Source organism: Lissotriton vulgaris, chromosome 7, assembly GCF_964263255.1.
Source record: "Lissotriton vulgaris chromosome 7, aLisVul1.2, whole genome shotgun sequence".
Classification (NCBI taxonomy): Eukaryota; Metazoa; Chordata; class Amphibia; order Caudata; family Salamandridae; genus Lissotriton; species Lissotriton vulgaris.
In genome coordinates, this window is record NC_141695.1 from 474,401,911 (window position 1) to 474,421,965 (window position 20,055).

Consider the following 20,055-nt stretch of genomic DNA (forward strand, 5'->3'; position numbering starts at 1 on the left):
GTTAGTGACCAGAGGTCGACGATTATTAAAAAACTTGAGACCTCGCAATTTTGGCCTTTTTACGTGCATAGGCTGATATAGCAAGACATTTCCTTTTGTGAGTGACATCTTTTTTTTTTACGCTAGCTGCCTGCTTAGACAGCTCAGATTTGCTGGTAAAGCCCATGCCTGACCCAGGGACGTATGGCGCAGACACCTTAGTGGGCTTTGGAGGTGTCGGTGATGGAATAAGAAGAGGCTCAGATAGAGTTGTGGTTGGGACATGATGGATATCCGCCTGTGTTAACAATGATCGAGGGCCAGATAGGCGCTCCGGGGTTAAAACAGAGGCAATTTTCCCTAGGGATGATTTTTTAGAGGACGCTAGGTTCAGGGAAAGCCTTCGTGCTGCTTCTAATTCCAAGGACACTCTATGTTGCATTTTGTTGATTTCCACGTCAATGGCCATATTGGTCTTGGTAAGGAAATCATCGAGAGTCCCATTGGGCTTGTTCACCCCCTTAGCAGTTATGCTACGACTACCCCGTGTGCACATAATGGTTATGAAGAATAAACAAATTAGCGGGAAAAATATGGCAGCAAAGAGACAGGGGGGGTGGGCCAGGCCAGGCCTCTCAGACCTCGAACGGCCTCAAACGGCCCGCTCTTAGCCCGGTCTTCGCCCCGAGCTGCGTCCCGCGCTGCGGGAGGATGGTTCTTAGATATAGTGAGGGTTATGGGCGATGGGCGGGCCAACAGGGAGAGAGAACCGGAAGCTGTCACTCGGTCACGGAGGGACTCCTTGGTAATGGAGTCCCTGCAACGCTCGCAGCCCCGCTGCAGCCCTCAGCCCGGTTCCAGCGTTCTACAGCTCCCTGCAGAGTCCAAAGTCCAGCCCCTCTCACAAGCCGGCGATGCGGCACCCGCGGAGCGGCTGCGGCGAGGTCTCTGGGCAGGTCAAAGGATGGGCGCAGAAAGCCTGCTAATACGCCTCCAGGCAAGTACACTCAATTGGTAATGGTCGTCCCACAGTTACAACGCTGACAGGGGTTTTAAAAAGGCCTCCAGTGGGCAGTGGGCGGGCCAACAGGGAGAGCGGACCGGAAGCTGTCACTCGGTCACGCAGAAACTCCTGGGTAATGGAGTCCCTGCAACGCTTGCAGTCCTGCTGCAGCCCTCAGCCCGGTTCCAGCGTTCTACAGCTCCCTGCAGAGTCCAAAGTCCAGCCCCTCTCACAAGCCAGCGATGCGGCACCCGCGGAGCGGGTGCAGCGAGGTCCGTGGGCAGGTCAAAGGATGGGCGCAGAAAGCCTGCTAATACGCCTCCAGGCAAGCACGCTCAATTTGGAATGGTCATCCCACAGTTACAACGCTGACAGGGGTTTTAAAAAGGCCTCCAGTGGGCGGTGGGCGGGCCAACAGGGAGAGCGGACCGGAAGCTGTCACTCGGTCACACAGGGACTCCTGGGTAATGGAGTCCCTGCAACGCTTGCAGCCCCGCTGCAGCCCTCAGCCCGGTTCCAGCGTTCTACAGCTCCCTGCAGAGTCCAAAGTCCAGCCCCTCTCACAAGCCGGCGATGCGGCACCCGCGGAGCGGGTGCGGCGAGGTCCGTTGGCAGGTCAAAGGATGGGCGCAGAAAGCCTGCTAATACGCCTCCAGGCAAGTACGCTCAATTTGGAATGGTCGTCCCACAGTTACAACGCTGACAGGGGTTTTAAAAAGGCCTCCAGTGGGAGGTGGGCGGGCCAACAGGGAGAGCGGACCGGAAGCTGTCACTCGGTCACGCAGAAACTCCTGGGTAATGGAGTCCCTGCAACGCTTGCAGTCCTGCTGCAGCCCTCAGCCCGGTTCCAGCGTTCTACAGCTCCCTGCAGAGTCCAAAGTCCAGCCCCTCTCACAAGCCAGCGATGCGGCACCCGCGGAGCGGGTGCAGCGAGGTCCGTGGGCAGGTCAAAGGATGGGCGCAGAAAGCCTGCTAATACGCCTCCAGGCAAGCACGCTCAATTTGGAATGGTCATCCCACAGTTACAATGCTGACAGGGGTTTTAAAAAGGCCTCCAGTGGGCGGTGGGCGGGCCAACAGGGAGAGCGGACCGGAAGCTGTCACTCGGTCACACAGGGACTCCTGGGTAATGGAGTCCCTGCAACGCTTGCAGCCCCGCTGCAGCCCTCAGCCCGGTTCCAGCGTTCTACAGCTCCCTGCAGAGTCCAAAGTCCAGCCCCTCTCACAAGCCGGCGATGCGGCACCCGCGGAGCGGGTGCGGCGAGGTCCGTTGGCAGGTCAAAGGATGGGCGCAGAAAGCCTGCTAATACGCCTCCAGGCAAGTACGCTCAATTTGGAATGGTCGTCCCACAGTTACAACGCTGACAGGGGTTTTAAAAAGGCCTCCAGTGGGAGGTGGGTGGGCCAACAGGGAGAGCGGACCGGAAGCTGTCACTCGGTCACGCAGGGACTCCTGGGTAATGGAGTCCCTGCAACGCTCGCAGCCCCGCTGCAGCCATCAGCCCGGTTCCAGCGTTCTACAGCTCCCTGCAGAGTCCAAGGTCCATCCCATCTCACAAGCCGGTGATGCGGCACCCGCGGAGCGGGTGCGACGAGGTCCGTGGGCAGGTCAAAGGATGGGCACAGAAAGCTTGCTAATACGCCTCCAGGCAAGTACGCTCAATTTGGAATGGTCGTCCCCTTGCACAGAGCGCCGAGCTGGCTGCCTTCCTCTGCAGCTCCGGCACCCGATCTCGCGCTCCTCGCGCGCGACCTAAAATGGCCGCCGTTCACGCTACGTGATGACGTAACGTGAACACTAGAATGTAAACCCTACATATCTCCCCCCTTTTGTATCACACGAATAAAGGCAGTCTTGGGGGTGTTACTGTCCATCACCCATCTCATAGTCCCGGAACCTGGAGGGTCTCACAATCAATCGCCCCCCCTTGTGCATCTTACCGGGGTGGACGTCACTTCTCTTCCACTGGCCATCGTGGACCCCCTCTCTCTACCTTCTTGGGTACACGGACTCTCTGAGCAGGACAGCTCTCTCCTCTCTCGACTGTGGGTCTCTGCTCTGGGAGTTTCACTGCCTGCTTGCTCCAACCCTGGGTCCGCACTTTTCATGGCTCCTTCCTGGGTGGTGTGCTCATACTCGGATGTACTCTGATCTGTCACTCCCTGTTCCCGATCTTTGGGAGCCCATTGTATGATCTTGTTGCATCGAGCCATGCGATCCTGGGACCACACGTTTTCATCACTAAGTAACGCTGCTCTATCATAAACCTCTTTGACCTGGAGTGGCCGGCTGTATTTACTGTCACCCTTCTTCAGTAACACTGCCAGCTTGACCCTCACCCATTCTCCTTCTTCCAATGACGTGCCCTTTACATTTTTCCTCTTGTTATACTGTTCAGTATATATGGTTTGAGCTTTTTCCAAATTTTTCTGTACCACCGCAGGTGACCATTTGCTGGTGACCGTCTTCTCCTTCCATGCCAAATTGTCTTTAGTGAAAGGATCTCTGCTTCTGAGAATCTGAAAGGGGCTGTACCCCGTACTTATGGGCGTGATGCGGTAGGCCCAAATCATGTGTAGGATCTCTTTTTCCCAGTCCTTCCTTATCATGATGGCTGCCTGGATACATCCCATTATTACTCTATTAAATCGTTCCACTTGTCCATTTCCCGCGGGGTGATATATGGACGTGTGTTTTGTGATTATCGCGTTCCTCTCCATGTATCTAAGCCATTTTTCTGATGTGAATTGAGGACCATTATCACTCAATATGGACTTGGGAATGCCTTCCCTGAGAATGGTCGCCGTGAGGAACCTGAGTATGGTTTCCGTGTCCATCTCCTCCTGGACGTGAACTTCTGCCCATTTAGAGTACCTGTCTACTAGGACGCACAGATATTTCGGAGTTCCATGTTCATCGGTCACACTCTCTTACGTGTCGTTCCGTTTGTATGTCCATGCCAGGCCACCAGTACCCTTGTTTGGCCCTCAGTTTGGTTTTTCCAATACCCAGATGACCCTCATGCAGTATTGCTAGTAGCCTGGAATTAGCCCCTCTGTACCACCTTATCCCCTCTGTATACAAACACCCCTTTGTCGTCCAGGGACAGTTCAATTCTTACTTCGTAGTACTTTCGGAGATTTCCTCTCACATGTTTTTTCTCAGGCCATCCTCCGACTATGTGTTCTATTACCTCTTGGATATTCCTGTCCGCTTTGTACGCATCTTTCCATTCTTGATTGCTTATCACTTTCTCCGGGTCTTCCATCAGTGCTACCATCTCTTCACTCACTTCCTTCTCTTCATCAGCTTATCCCATTGCTGCAGCCCTGCTCAGATAGTCTGCCACCTTGTTTCTGCTTCCTGGGATGTATTCCACATTGTACCGATACTCCAATAGTTTCAGGGTCATTTTCGCAATTCTGGGAGTGGCGCTCGCATGCCCACTAGACGTGAGGACTCTCACCAATGGTTTGTGGTCCGTTTTAAGTTGGAACCTCGTGCCCCATAAGAACTGGTGGAACCTGCCCATGGCCCACACTACCGCGAGCATTTCCTTTTCGATGACACTGAACTTCTTTTCTGTGTCTGTCAGGGTTCTGGATGCGAAGCTTATAGTCTCCATTGTTCCTCCGCCTCTGTCTTGCATTAGGACTGCTCCCAGCCCTTTGTCTCTGGCATCCGTTGTCAACACCATTTGACCTTGCGGATCGTACCCCTGGAGGGGTATGGCCTGAACAATATCACTTTTGATGGATTCGAACTCCTTCTGCATCTCTTCCGTCCATGTAAAAGCTGTCTTCTCTCTCGTGAGTTGTCTCATGCAGTGCGTCTTGGTGACAAAGTGTTGCACAAACTTGCTGTAATATTCAGCCATCCCTAGGAAGGACCTGACCTCTTCCTTCTGGAGGGGGATGGAGCATCACATATTGCTCTCACGTTCTCTTTCTTTGGTGTGATACCCTGTTCACCAATTTCGTGTCCCAGATAGGTGACGGTGGCCATTCCTAGACAACACTTCTCCCACTCTGCGGTCAGTCCTTTATTCTCCAGCACATTCAGTACCCTGGACAATTTAGTGTTGTGGTCTCGTTGGTCCCTACCCATCACCCGGATATCATCTTGGAAGTATTGGATCCCTTCCATGTCCTTGAAGAGGCGGTGCATGAGTTTCTGGAAGACGGCCGCTGCTGAGGCCAGGCCAAAAGGCATTCTGCAGAATTAGTAACACCTGAAGGGAGTTATGAATGATGTCAGCTTCCTACTCTCCGGGTGTAACGCTATCTGGTGGTACGCCGACGTCAGATCAATGGTGGAGTACCATTTTTTTCCCTTGGTTTTCACCAGCATTTCCTTGATGCGGGGTAACGGGAACTTTTCCACCACAATGCTTTTGTTTAGTTCACGCAGGTCCACGCACAACAGGACCTTGCCGTTGGGCTTCATTACCACCACCAGGGGTGCAAGCCACTCCGCACATGTGATGGGTTCTATTATCCCATTCCTTGCCAGCTCTCTCAATTCCTGTTGCACTGCTTCCCTCACTTCGATCGGCACATTCCTCACTTTGTGTGATACCGGCGTGGCATCCATCTTGAGGACGATCTTGTGAGAAAATTTTTCCAATTTCCCAACCTTTCCGCCGAACACCTTTGGGAAGTCTCTTCTCCAATTTTCTAGGTCTGGCCATTGTTCCGGCGCCGTCATCAGCACCTGTACCGCTCTGCCGGTGTCCAGCTTGATGCCCAGGTCTCCTTGATCCATCCAGCCTAAGACCGACGGGCCCTTTTCTGCTACATATAATTTACAAGCGGCACTACGTCCCCTGAACTCGAATTACAACGGCCTAAACCCCACCATTGGGATGCGGTCTCCAAGGTACGTGACAGGTCTGATGTCTGGCGATCCTGAGTCAGCCACGATGCTTATCATCACACCGCCTATTAGCATGCCAAGTAACGGTTTGTTCGACCTCCTGGCGTTCACACTTAGAACTTGATTCTCTAGACATAGCACCTCATCCTCTTCCTCTTGACATCTTCCTTCTATGCCTTCTTGGTCTTGGTCCACATACTTCACCGTGTTGCGGCCTGCTTTCCTCCAGCATACCTTTTCATAATGCCTCATTATGCAGCAAAACACGCACTTGGCGCGGAACGCTGGGCATCATGAGCCGAACTGCCACAACGGTAGCAGGGATTCTTAACTCCCTTCGTCTGCTTCCCTTGTTGTCCCGGCTTCGCCGGCCACATGTTGGGTCCTCTGTAAGCCGCACCCATGTTCTTATTCCCTCCTTTGAGTTCTTCTTCCTCTATCTTGTTTACCATTGGTCTCGCTGCTGGTTCTCTTTTAGATGCGTCTGCACATTTCCAAGCCAATTCCGCCTTCTTCACTATCGCGATCACTTCTTTCAATGACGAATCTCCGCTCGCCCATAGTTTGTGTTGCACCGTTTTACTTGTTGTGTGCATCACAATTTGGTCCTTGATGAACTCATCATGGAGTGCGCTGTATGTGCATGTCATCGCTAACTTTTTTAACACCGCCACATACTCGTCGATTGATTCTCCATTTTCTTGTTTCCGCTGTTGAAAGTTGTAGCGGTCTATCGACACGCACACTGCCGGCCGGAAGTGCTCGTTGAGTTCTTCAATCGTGTGAGCGAAGACGTCGTCATCTGTATCTTGCCGGGGCTTGGGTACTAAGATGCAGATTTATGAGGCCGTTGCGCCTCTTTGCGCCGCAATTGCGTCACTTTTTTTGACGCAACTGCGGTGCAAACAATGCGCCCTATTTACAACGTGACGCATCTAGGAGATGCGTCACGTTGTAAAGCACTGCGCCATAAGGAGGCGTTCCTGCGCAGGGGGGGCGTTCCTGTGCAGGAACGCCTCCTGAAAGTGGCTGAGTGAAATCTATGAGATTTCACTCAGTCACTTTCAGGGCAATGCTGCGTTAAAACCCTGCGCCTGCTTCAAGCAGGCGTAGGTCTTGATGCAGCATTGTGTAGATGGGGCACCCCCGAGCCTTGCTGGAGCTGTGTCGCGCTTGCGACGTAACTCCAGCAATGCGCCACATTTCCGGCACAGATGCGTCACGCATCTGTGCCGTTTTTGCACCATGGTGCGCCGCATTATAAATGCGGCGCACAATGGGTGGCGGAGCTGTGACGCACGTTAACTGACGCATCCCTGGGGATGTGCCAGTTAACATAAATCTGCCCCTAAGTTCTTAAACACCCTGATCCCTTCCGGGCCTAAGTTGTGCAGTAAAATCCGCCTTTTTCTCTTACTTGTGAACGCCTCCTCATTTTCATCTTCCAGGACCTCAATGTAATTCAGGATGTGCTCTCTCTAATCATCCCACTTCATCAGGGGTTCACCCGGTTTGGGCAGGAATGGTATCGGAGCCGTCGCTGAAGATGTCTGCGCGCACATGGCCTCGGGCTTTTCCGGCGCTTCAGGCTCTTGGGGCTACCTGGTGCACTGCTCTCCTCTCCCTGTCCTGGGTGGAGTTGGGAACTCCCTGCGTCTCCTCTATCACTGCCCCTTGACTCCGCCAGTGCTCCTGCTCTGTAGGGCTCTTCCCCGCAGTGTCACACCCTGTGCACTTCCTGGCGCATGTTGGGGCCTGTGTATGTCTGTCTTCCTACTGCCTCGCCCTCGCTGGGTGTGCTATTTTCTCCCCCTTAGTCTTGGTGCACGGTGCCCTTGTACCTGGACTCTTTGATCCTTGTCATGGAAGGTGGCGTCCCGCCGCTTCTGCCACGCTCTCTGCTCTCTGTCCCGCCACTTCTGCAACGCTCTCTGTGGTCGCCTAGCCTCCTTCTGTGGGCCAGCCTTGTAGTGCTGTCCGGGTGTAGCCTTCTGTTGCTGCTGTGGGTACCTTCCTTTTTTTGTTAGGTCCCAGCCTCGTCGCCACTGTAGAGGTGATGCTGCCCCAGATATGACAGGACACAGACGTGTTGTGGCACCGCTATTTATTATATAAATTATGCACTTGCACAGAGAGCGCCGAGTTGGCTGCCTTCCTCTGCAGCTCCGGCACCCGATCTTGCACTCCTCGTGCGCGACCCAAAATGGCCACCGTTCACGCTACGTGATGACGTAGCGTGAACACTAGAATGTAAACCCTAGAAACTCGAAACCCGGAGAATTTTTCGGGTTCGAAAAATTCCCACCCAGCGGAGTCGGATTTTATCTGTATCCGATGAGTATCGGCCGAAACACTCACTAGGGGCCGAGCTAACTACAGCACCACGAGTCTTTGTAAGAAAGTCAGTGTTTGTTCATCTTTTGCTGCTGCCTTTAAGATAAACACTCGCAGAGAAGGAGGAAGGGAAAGGGTCCCTCGAAAGTACCCAGGCCCAGATCACAAAACCTTTTTGTCTGGCTGATTCAGCTGTCCTTAGTGGCAATGGAAGGGATTGTTTTGTGCAAGCTCTTTTTCTCTGCTGTATTATGAAACCATGTTTGTGAAGTTGGAAGTGTCACAAGACAATTTGTGCATATTTGTTCTGCTGTGTTTTTTAGAGTGGGAAAAATATGTCGATTTTTTTGTGTTGTTGTCTTTTTGTGTCAAATATTGAGTTCTGTTATTTTTGGAGGGTAGTTCTTGTGTTGCGTTCACTTCTGAATGTCTTTTTTTTGCTCTACCCCGTTGTGATTCAGTTGTTATTTTTCTTTGTTATGTCATTGTGTTGTGTTCTGAAATTAGTTTACATATGCCAACACATGTTTTCAGCCAAATGCAGCATATGTGTTTGAAGTTCCAGTGACAATCAATCATTGCCAGTTTCTAAGTTGTAAAAGGACACTGCCGCAGGTCTTAGTTACTTTAGACACCAGCCAGCAAAAACTGCTGCATAGAACCATTCCTTTAATTAGCATTTATAATGCGCGCAGTAAGACACATGGCAACAGAGCTCCATGTGGAAAACACCTTTTCTTTAATCGGATGAGATAGTAAATGTATAAACTGTAACTACTTCTTATGACGCAGTAGTAGTAGTAGATTTATGCAGTAAATAAATGAGAAAATTATGATATGTTATTATTACTACCATGAAAGACGTAATGCATAAACCATACCTGCTAATGATGCTGTTCATATCCTAGAGAGAGAAAGAAAAACACAGCAGATCAGTGCCTGTCAATACCTTTTTTCATGCTAGGAATATCTTGTGCTACAACTAAAGGAAAACTTGAGTTAAGGCTGTTGTACAAGACATGGACTACAATTCCCCCGAGAAAGTAGTTTTAGTGTGTTGTCATCTGGACAACGCACCCTATCCCATTGTTTTCAGGGTAGTAGTGGGGAGCCTCAGCTTTTTTAGGTGAACCGCAAAAGAGCGCTCAATATGCCAGCCACTGATGCTACAGAAATACTTTAAAAAATAATGTAGAATGTCACCTGACCTAAATATTTATTTCAAAATTGTTTATTAAATATCTGTGTAGCGCTAAAAAAATAGAATAGGGTCATTTTTTGAGATTTGTGGCTAGGGTACTCTGCCACAAAAAAATGCAGAGTACCCTGTGGGCCAAACTAATGGGTCACTGATTCTATTTAATGTCAGGTAAACATTCAAATTTCGGCCAGCTGAGCCTCCGCTGGCTTTGCGGGTTGAAACCTATGACCAGCCTACTCAGGGACGTTTCCCAAGTTGGGAATGTCTGGGAAAGACTGGTTTTCCTGAAGAGGAAAACACAAGAATGACCCCTACACATAGGAAGAAAACGAACAATGTCAGGAACATTTATTTTTTGTTTTACAAAAGCAAACTCCCGCTTTGGTAGTTTTGTTTGTCAATAAAAAACCTTTGCAGTGCGAGAGTATTGAACATGGTATCCATACAGTGGAGCTACAGTGTCTTCAGCAGAGCTGTGGTAGCAGAACCACATCTGAAGGCACAGAGAGCTTCAACAAACACATGGAGATCTCTATGGTGGGCAGCGGAGTATCGACCACCAGTGTCAAAAGAAGCCCAATGTATCTCAGGGGTAATTCAGGTGGGTGTGACTCTTTGATTTGAGATAAAACCTTAAGTTTTGTGATGAAATCTTAAGATGGTGTTGAAGAACTCAAAAATTGCTGCACACATGATAAAAACATGAATTAGCTGGTATAGCACATACCTCCGTGTGTAAATATCTGAGGATTATGTTGGGAAACATAATCATTTAGATGGACAGAAACAACTTTAAGATGAAAAGGCTGACAAGTGGAGGATAATCCCCCCATACTTTCAGCCCCCCTGGCTTTGTTTCCTGCCCCAGCGTTGCCCAGCCAATACATTTCTAACAGAGACACAATCCTCGCCCCGGCTTTACACCATCAGCGGAAGATTATTTCATGGAACGTGGCAGGGCTCACTAGCAAATTTTCATTGCCCCACTAGAACAAACTGATAGATGGCTTTGACATTTGTATTTTTCTGGAAACTTGGAGCTTGGCGCCGTTATACAAGTCAGGCTATACTTGTTTCCACCCACCAGCTATCACCATGGGGAGAGGGCGCCCCTCGGGGGGTTTGATCATTTGGGTAAACATCGCCCTTGGCTGCCGAATCACTGAACAGCAAAGGGCAAATCCTGATATCTTGAGGCTCACTATTAAGGGGCCCTTGGGGGAGAAACTCTTGACCTGTTTAATGTTTACATAAGGGGGACCAAAGGCGGCAAATCATCGCCTATTGTCACGCTATTGGAACAAGGTTTACTCAGTTGCCCGTGCCATTCTAAAGTTGTGGTTGCAGGTGATCTAAACTGTACCTTTGAGCCTCTAAGCTCAGAGGACATGTTGGGGGTCGAGGAAGATGACAGAAAATGGGCTGTTCTCCCACTTAATGTACCTTCCATCAAAAGATGGTCTCAGATAGCAATTCAACTCAACGTACTTACCTCGGAATTTGGGTTGAGGGCTGCCAATGGCAGAACCTTATCTGATGCCCAGGGGGCAAATACTTATAACAGAGCTAGTTGCCCTTCCCACATTGACTACGTCCTATTAGACGTAAGGCTATGGGGAAATATGATAGACATGGTAGTGGGCAATTCCACTGATAGTGATCACAACACCCTTTGTGTGTACATGAAGATCCCATGGGACCTACGGTGCCCCTCTCTGAGCTCCCATACGCTATCTCTGACCAATGAGGTGGTCCCCTCAAATTGCAAAAAGTTTCCTAAAAAGGCATAAGGTTGCCTTACAAGATTCAAAAGTAGCTGGAATACAGCAAGTATTGAGCAAGAACACCTTAGAGCTTCAGGAGGCAACTATAGGCATATACGGGCTGGTAAACGTCCCCGCAATCCACTCACTCACAATAGAACAGCTAAGTGTATATTTCCAAGCACCTAATAAGCGTACTAAACCTGGTGCGCACCCAAAGAGTCGGCAGTCACGGTATACTAAGGATTGCAGGCATAAGAGGCAGGCCCTAGCCTTAGCAATTAGAAGTAAGAACTGCCCTTTGATTAAAACTACAAGAAAGGAGTATAGAGGGGTTCTGACTCAAGCAAAGTTTAAGTGGGATGAATCTCACTGGCAGGATCTGAAGGACGCTAGCATAGCAAGGGATACCAATGTATTCTGGACCCTTGTTACTCAGTCGGATAAGAAGGATTCAGATTTAATCCCCAATCATATTTTAAGCTAAGGCTGGTACGATGACTTTGTGAAACTCTACTCCGGGACCGAGGATGTTTGCCTGGAGGGGCTATGTGATCAGTTATACACCTACTCTGCTGGTAATAACAGTGAACCCTTCATGCTGGTCGAAGTAGAAGCTGCTATAATGAGGATAGTCCATGCCTAAGCCCATTGACCAGATGGCCTCCCTGGAGAATTATTTCTCGCAGACCCCAAAAACTGGGCACAGTACATTATGCTTTTAATTACCTTCATTTCTAATGGTTGCCCAGTACCAGAATCTTGGAAGGGCGCGGAGGTGGTCCCGATCTTTAAAAAGGGTGCTTGAAAGGACCCCGCTAACTACAGACCAATTAGTCTGATTGGCTCAACCCAGAAGGTAGTTGGCAGAGTCCTGCTACAGAGGATACAATCCTGGGCCGAGGACAAAAATTTCCTTTCCCAGTATCAGGCAGGTTTTAGGGCCAACACTGGACCGGTCGACCAGGTATTCAGGCTGCTCCTTATATACTGGAAAGTCGTGGTGATCAGCAGAGGCAGTGTTTATCTTGCCTTAATTGATTTAAAGACTGCCTTTGATCTGGTTACCAGGAATAGGTTGTGGCAGATACTTGGAGATATGGGCATCCCTCCCCTAATCCTCAGCTTACTGATCCGGCTTCACAAGGGTAATTTTCCACAGGTTAGATGGGGGTCCCAAGGTCAGCTGACGGAAAGGATCCCAGTTAACAGGGAAGTCGGCCAGGACTGTGTTATGGCACCCACCCTGTTCTCCTTATATGTGAATGGGGTGGTCAGCTTCCTGCAAGAAGATCCAGCTGACGCCCTGGCCCTGGCGGGTGACAAGGTGCCGACTCTACTGTTTGCTGATGATACTTTGTTGGTCTCTAAGACCCCAGACGGGCTGAAAAAATTATTGAGCAGATTTCAATCTTTCTTTAGCTCCCGGGGGTTGGTCATCAACACCGCTAAAACCAAGTTTATGACATTTAACCCCTCTAAATCTTTTAGAAACAACCTCACCTTAGATGGGACCCACTTGGAGAGAGTCAGTACGTTTAATTATATTGGTATTCGACTCTCAGATAAAATGCAGTGGAGGCCCCACCTAGCCAAAATGCGTTTGAATCATAAACGTGAGGTCGGGGCAATGGGCTGAGAACATCGCCCTTCGCAAAGTAGGCCAGTTGCCTCGGCCCTCGCGGTTTATGGCGCCAAGGCAGTTAGCTCGGCCCTTTATGGATCCGAGCTATGGGGTTTTGATAATGTAGAAGATATCTGCAGATCAGAGAACAAGTTCTTGAGGGATCTGGTTATGCTCCCCCGGAATATCCCATTAACACCCTTGAAGTATGACATGGGTAGGTGTTCATTTAGGGATATTGCCAAGCTGCGCCCATTGTTTTTCTGGGGCCGCCTTAGGCGGACTTCTGAACTCAGTGAATATGCCACGCACTCACTGAGGTAATGAGCTTAGATGTCAATCATAGGGTCAACTGGATAACTAGCGCCAGGAAAAAAATGACAGCTCTGGGCCTCAAGGAATTATGGGACAGCCAAAATACCCCTAGTAAGGCAGAGCTTAAACGCATCTATTGGGACTGGATTGATACCCAGGAAATTGGTAATCCAAATGTGGGAAGGATAACGGAGGAATTCTACCAGCATAAGCAGTGTAGAAGACTTGAACCATATCTGGATATAGTCCAGATACCATGAGACAGGGCGCTCTATATCCAATTCAGGCTTGGATCGCCACTGGTTCATGCACTAACCGCAAAAAGGCGTCCTCCCAAACAGACTACAGAAGATTGTCCCTGCTGCGGAGCACCAATGGAGAGTGTTGCCCACCTCATGTTTGCATGTTCAGTGCATGAAGCAGCAAGGTCTAAATGGCTAAAACCAATCTGCAGACAATTGGGCACCGTCAACCATTGTGTTGCTCTGGGGATTCTGGAGTCCAATGCAAGAACCCTCTTTGTTTGTGAAGTGGCTTGGGGCCCGATGTAGGTAATAGTGAAATACCGAATTCTAAATACCGAATTTTACTGATTTGGTATTTAGAAATCGGTATTTCAGATGTAGGTAAGAATTCCGTAAAAAATACAGAATCCCTAATATTTGTCATTAGCGAATCGGTAATTGAGATTCGGTAATAACGAATACCTACCCATTCATTCCTATGGGCTTGGAGGCCCACAGGAATCAATGTGAAGACATTCAGTATTACCGATTCGATATTACCGAATCAGTAATACCGGGACGTATTTCAAGGGTGCCAGGGTGTCCAAAGGACACCCTGTTGAACCCCTGAAATGTGCATGTGTGCACATGTGGCATGCATGCCCTAAGGGCATGGATGTGTGCCACATGGCACTTCAAATAAAGCAAGAAAGTGCTTTTTCAAAGGAATTCGGTAATTACCACCAACTTGAAGTTGGTGGTAATTACCGATTCCTTAATGCCCAAAAGCACTCTTTTATGTGCTTTCTACGTTGCATTTAAGGAATCAGTATTACCGATTCCTTAAATGCAAGGTCAATAAGGAATCGGTATTAAGGAATCGGTATTTACCGATTCCTTATTACCGATTCCTTCCCTACATCAGGAATGGCTAAATACCGGTCGGTAACGGTGAAATTTACTGAATTTCACAGTTACTGACCGGTATTTGGGCTACCTACATCGGGCCCTAAATTTCTAAGCTGTGTCTGGTTAGTTAGGCAAAAAACCTTGCGAGGGATTATCTAAAACTTATATCATAGGCCCCATGGAGAATACACCCGCGCATAAGTTGAATGACCAACCATTGCAAGAATTAATCTTTATGCCCTGTCACTTTCCACAAGTTATATTGAGTCCCATTGTTTTAACCATATATTTTAATCCCTGTTTTTATTAAAAAATGATATGTTTATATTCATGAACTATTCGGAACTGCGCTATATAGTCTTGATAATAATTGTTTCATTCTTAGTGATGCAATAATGTACTGTTATGCTTTGTCGAAATAAAGAAATTGGACTTGATATGGTTAAGATAGCTGAATATGTTATCTGATGATTAAGGTGGAACTATATGTATGTATATTTGGTTTAAAATGGTAGTGTAAATTTGAATAATATGGACCACATGTAACAAGGAGAATGCTATCTTATCAAATCTAAGGTTACGCTGATATGTTCAAAGCTTAAGATTATAAATGACAATGTTTAAAACTGAAAAAACCTTTGTAGTTGTTAAAACACAGCATAACATTTTTTACCGTTCTCATGCACTTTTTTCTCAAAACAAATGGAATGTAAACGTGACAACTTTTGCTACATGAAACTATCTAATGAGCAGGAGGCAGGATCTTCTCACGGAAATAACTAGAGAAGACCTTAAATGAAAAATAAAGATGCATACACATACTGTGGAATTCACTATTTGATTACAATCAGATCCCTGTTTGCCAGCATTGAAGGTGAGGCTACACTTTACTACAAAATGCAGGAAATGTGCAGAATAAAATGGCTTCTAGGCCTCTGGTATTCATGAAACCCGGCACACAGATTAAAGCGTACATTTGATTATGTGATATAGCTGTCCAAGTTGTGATATACATGAGAAAGGAAGCATTAATATTGAAGGCAACAGGCCTAGATAGTGATGTTTCCTAGGCATTGTTAGCTGCACTAACACTCCAAATCTTCTTGTGGCCACATTAGAGGTTTGCATAATATGAAAGGTAGCAGACATGCGCTGCTCTAGTTCATATTATATAATGTTTGTTCACCCCAAAAAGTCAGGCAAACTACTTTCCCATGGTTTTTGTTGTGTTTACATAATAAGCTTCAGAGTAAATACTTTTTTCTCAACGTTTCAAATGTGAAATATGGGACTAGGACAGAGGCGCACAAAATAGATATACTCTTATATCTGCACTACTTTAAAATCTATTGTTGTCAGGCCCATGGCCGGACTGGCCTTAGCGGGAACGGGGCGTTTTACCGGTGGGCTGGAAAGGGTGGGGGTGGTTTATGAGCAGTGGAGTCATATTTGTCCTTGGGGGGCGGATTTGCAGCAGTGCCTGAATACAAAAGCAGCAGCAGTGCTTCTCACTAGCACCCCCCCTAAGCCTACCTCCCCGGCCCGGTCCAACTGTATCCTGTATCCGCGAGGGCTAGTTTGTGTTCCCAGTCCGGCCCTGGTCAGGCCTATATTCCAGACTTTATGAGTAGTCTGAAATACAGAAAGGACTACATTAACAATTGTAAGACATGCGAGGGCGCTGGCAGGTAGGGCTGAGCCTCACACATTAGGACTTTGGTGGGGAGCTCCTAATTCAGAGTAAAGAAGATTACCAACAAGTAATAGTTATATTTAAGGGTGCAATCTAAATTTATAAGTGCAAACACCTTTCAGCATTCGGCACACGCTCACCCTCAGTATCTCCACATCCGCCTGCGCAAGCTTCTTCTCCAAAAGGGTGATGCAGTCTCTCAAGGAAGCTTGCTGCATCCTCGACCTCTTCAATGTCTCCTCCGTCTGATTCCGGATGTGGTGCCGCTCTTCCTCCATGCCTAGACGGAGCTGCATTTTCATCATCTTTATAGTGAACTGCATGTCTTCAAAAGAATTCATAATTTTGTTGCTTTGAAAATGTTCCTTGATGGGGAAAGCCAACAGAAATGTGCGTCATATAGTGTTCAAGAGTGGCCTGTAATACTTTACGGAGCGGGCTGGTCATTGCTCAACTGAATTAACTAGCCTCATCATGATGGAATTAAACTTGTACCTTTTAACAGCTTATTTTAGCTGCTCCGCATGATTGTGAAGAAGGATTCACTGTAGTATTTACATGATTTTACAGTCTATACAAATGATATTCCATCACTAAAAGTATATGCATAATATACTTACTGATAGAGGCTTTCAGCATCCCTTGTCATCCACTGGTCCGTTCATGTGTCATTCACATTTTTAGGCCTGAATCAAACCAAGACCTTTTGATTGTAATCAAAATTATATATATACATATATATATATATATATATATTCACTGAAAAAACCATAGGTTATAGACCATATATAGTTAGGAATTCGCATTTACAAAACCTTATTTTACTCACACAAAACCATTGAAATTCCATGTATAGTTAGTTGCACTAACTATATATCGCGCACCCGCAATCCACTGCTGATGATGTCACATATTACATCATTCATGACATGGTCAGTGACATCACTGATGACATCACTGATGACATCTCAAATGACATCACTGATGACATCTCAAATGACATCACTGATGACATCACTGATGACATCTCATTTGACATTACTGATCACATCACTGATGATATCATTCATGTGATAATACGATGAACCTCTTCAGACTCTAATATAACCTTAGATACAATCAGTGTAAACAGACACTCACAGACTGTCACTCATCCATGGAGTTACTCACACACCTAGTCAGTCAATCAAAGAATCAATCACACCTCCATTTCCTCAACTATACAGTTATACAAACTTTACTTATTCAAACATATACTAACACATATTAACTCTCTTATACAATCCCTGATACAAGTTCACAATGATCCATACAGCCACTCACACATTCACTGGCTCTTATGCACAGTTATTTATATATGTCAACTCTCACATGTACTGTGTTTTACATATGTACTTACTTTGACATGTAGCAATGTAGCACTGAGATATCCATTCACTCACCAATACACTCATGCACACAGTCAACCGCCCATACAGCTGTTTCCACATGCACTTTTGAAACCATACATCTAGTGAATCAACTGCTCACACATCTATGCACAGAGTCATACACCTCTCAGCCACCCACACACACACTCAGTATCCCATACAAATACTTGGGCAACCAATCAATAACCCATATAGTTACTCATATAGCTACTTATCAACACATGCAACAGTTTACAGAACAACAGACATAATGATGCACAAATTAAGACAGTTTAGTCACTAACCCATGCACTCAGTGAGACACATTTAATCACTCACTCATGCAGTCAGTCATGCACCTACTAAATCCTTCATCCAGACACTTATACATCCACTCATTCTTCAATATGTAAGACATATTTTAACTTTACAGAAACATACAGTCACTGGATGTTGTCATCAGTGATGTCATCAGTGATGTCATTTGAGATGTCATCAGTGATGTCATCAGTGATGTCACTGACCATGTCATGAATGATGTAATATGTGACATCATCAGCAGTGGATTGCGGGTGCGCGATATATAGTTAGTGCAACTAACTATATATGGAATTTCAATGGTTTTGTGTGAGTAAAATAAGGTTTTGTAAATGCGAATTCCTAACTATATATGGTCTATAACCTATGGTTTTTTCAGTGAATTTTCAAGGTTTTGTAAATGCTAATTCCTAACTATATATGGTCTATAACCTACGGTTTTTTCAGTGAATTTTCAAGGTTTTGTAAATGCTAATTCCTAACTATATATGGTCTATAGCCTATGGTTTTTTCAATGAATATATATATATACATACATATATAAACATATATCATCTGTATATCTACATATAAATACAAACATAAATGCATGCATACATATACTTATATGCATTTTAGGGTTGTTAGGGCGTTTTCGTGTGTATTATGTTGCTTTTTTAGGGCTTTTGGGTCAATTAAGTAGGGTTCCCGGAGCCTAGGGCTGAGGGGCCGGTTCAGTTTCGTGCGTATTGGTGTTGGCAAGGTTTTGAGGGATTTTGGCGGTTTTTGGTCGAGATTTGGCCGTTTTATGGCTTTTTTTTGTGTTTGCGGGGGGCGCGTATTCGGGTTGAAATTCGTCCCCGTTCCAGTGGATGGATTGGGCTGATTTTTGGTGAGATGTTAGGGAATAGCTGGAACTAGTGTCCAGCCAAGTTTGAAGCGGATCGGAGCAGTGGAAGTGCTTTAAAGAGCAATTTTTGTGCGGAGTAGCGAATTGTCATGTTATTCAATGGGAGTTTTTGGTGCGCATGGAGAAGGTGAATTTGGGGTGTTCCAGTTGCGCTAGAGGGACGGGGCTTGGGTGAGCTGTAGGGAGATTGGATCGGCAGGTGTGCCGAATTTTTGGGATTTGTTGGCCGAAGGGAAGGGTGTGCTTGGGCAAAGTCGATTTGGTGAAAACGGTGCGTTATTTACATGAAAGTTGAAAAAACACTAATAAAAGCAAAGCTAAAAAGCCACCTCATTACAAACAGAATGGCTTTAACTTAAATGAGGGCAAGATCTATTGCATTTTCAATGCTTGTTTACTCTGGTTCCATCAAGAAGGCATTCAGATGTGTCACACATTTGCCATAAATTCTGAATGTTAGCACTCTAGTTGCACATTAGATCACTGTAGTAAAGCTACTGCTCACCAGGGACGTCTGCTGCTGGTATTCAAAGTGCATGTTTCAGTCTGCATGTCAGAATTTTTTTAATGAAATAGAAGAGGATTTGAGAAGTCACTCAAAATGATCCCTAATTTTTCTTTCTGAAGCACTAATCATACTTTCTATGGCAAAATTAACCCCCTCATGTTGTTCCTTTTTACATTGAGTGTTTTCAGACTTACCACTTCATTCCAATCAAGATGGCTTCTGGTGTGCCATACTTTTGTCATAAGTAAGACTGTTAGCGCTCTAGTTGTTCTTTAGAACACTCTGGGACATTCTGTCATTGGGCTATACTTGGGGTACATCTGGGTGATATTTGGGCTACATTTAGGCTCTTTTGTCTCTGGTGGCCATCTTGCGAGACTATGTAAGAATTTTTTAATGAAATTGAAGAGGGTTTGAGAAGTCACTCAAAATGTGCCCTAATTTTTCTTTCTGCAGCACTAATCATAATTCATATGGCAAAATATACCCCCTCATTTTGTTCCTTTTTAAATTAAATGTTTTAAGAGTTACCACTTTATTCCAATCAAGATGGCTTCAGGTGTGCCATACCTTTGTAATAAGTAGGACTGTTAGCGCTCTAGTTGTTCTTTAGAACACTCTGGGACATTCTGTCATTGGGCTATACTTGGGCTACATCTGGGTGATATTTGGGCTACATTTGGGCTCTTTTGTCTCTGGTGGCCATTTTGGGAGACTGCATGTCAGAATTTTTTAATGAAATAGAAGAGGATTTGAAAAGTCACTCAAAATGTGCCCTAATTTTTCTTTCTGCAGCACTAATAATAACTTCTATTGCATAATATACCCCCTCATTTTGTTCCTTTTTAAATTAAATGTCTTAAGAGTTACCACTTTATTCCCATCACGATGGCTCCAGGTGTGCTATACCTTTGTAATAAGTAGGACTGTTAGCGCTCTAGTTGTTCTTTAGAACACTCTGGGACATTCTGTCATTGGGCTATACTTGGGCTACATCTGGGTGATATTTG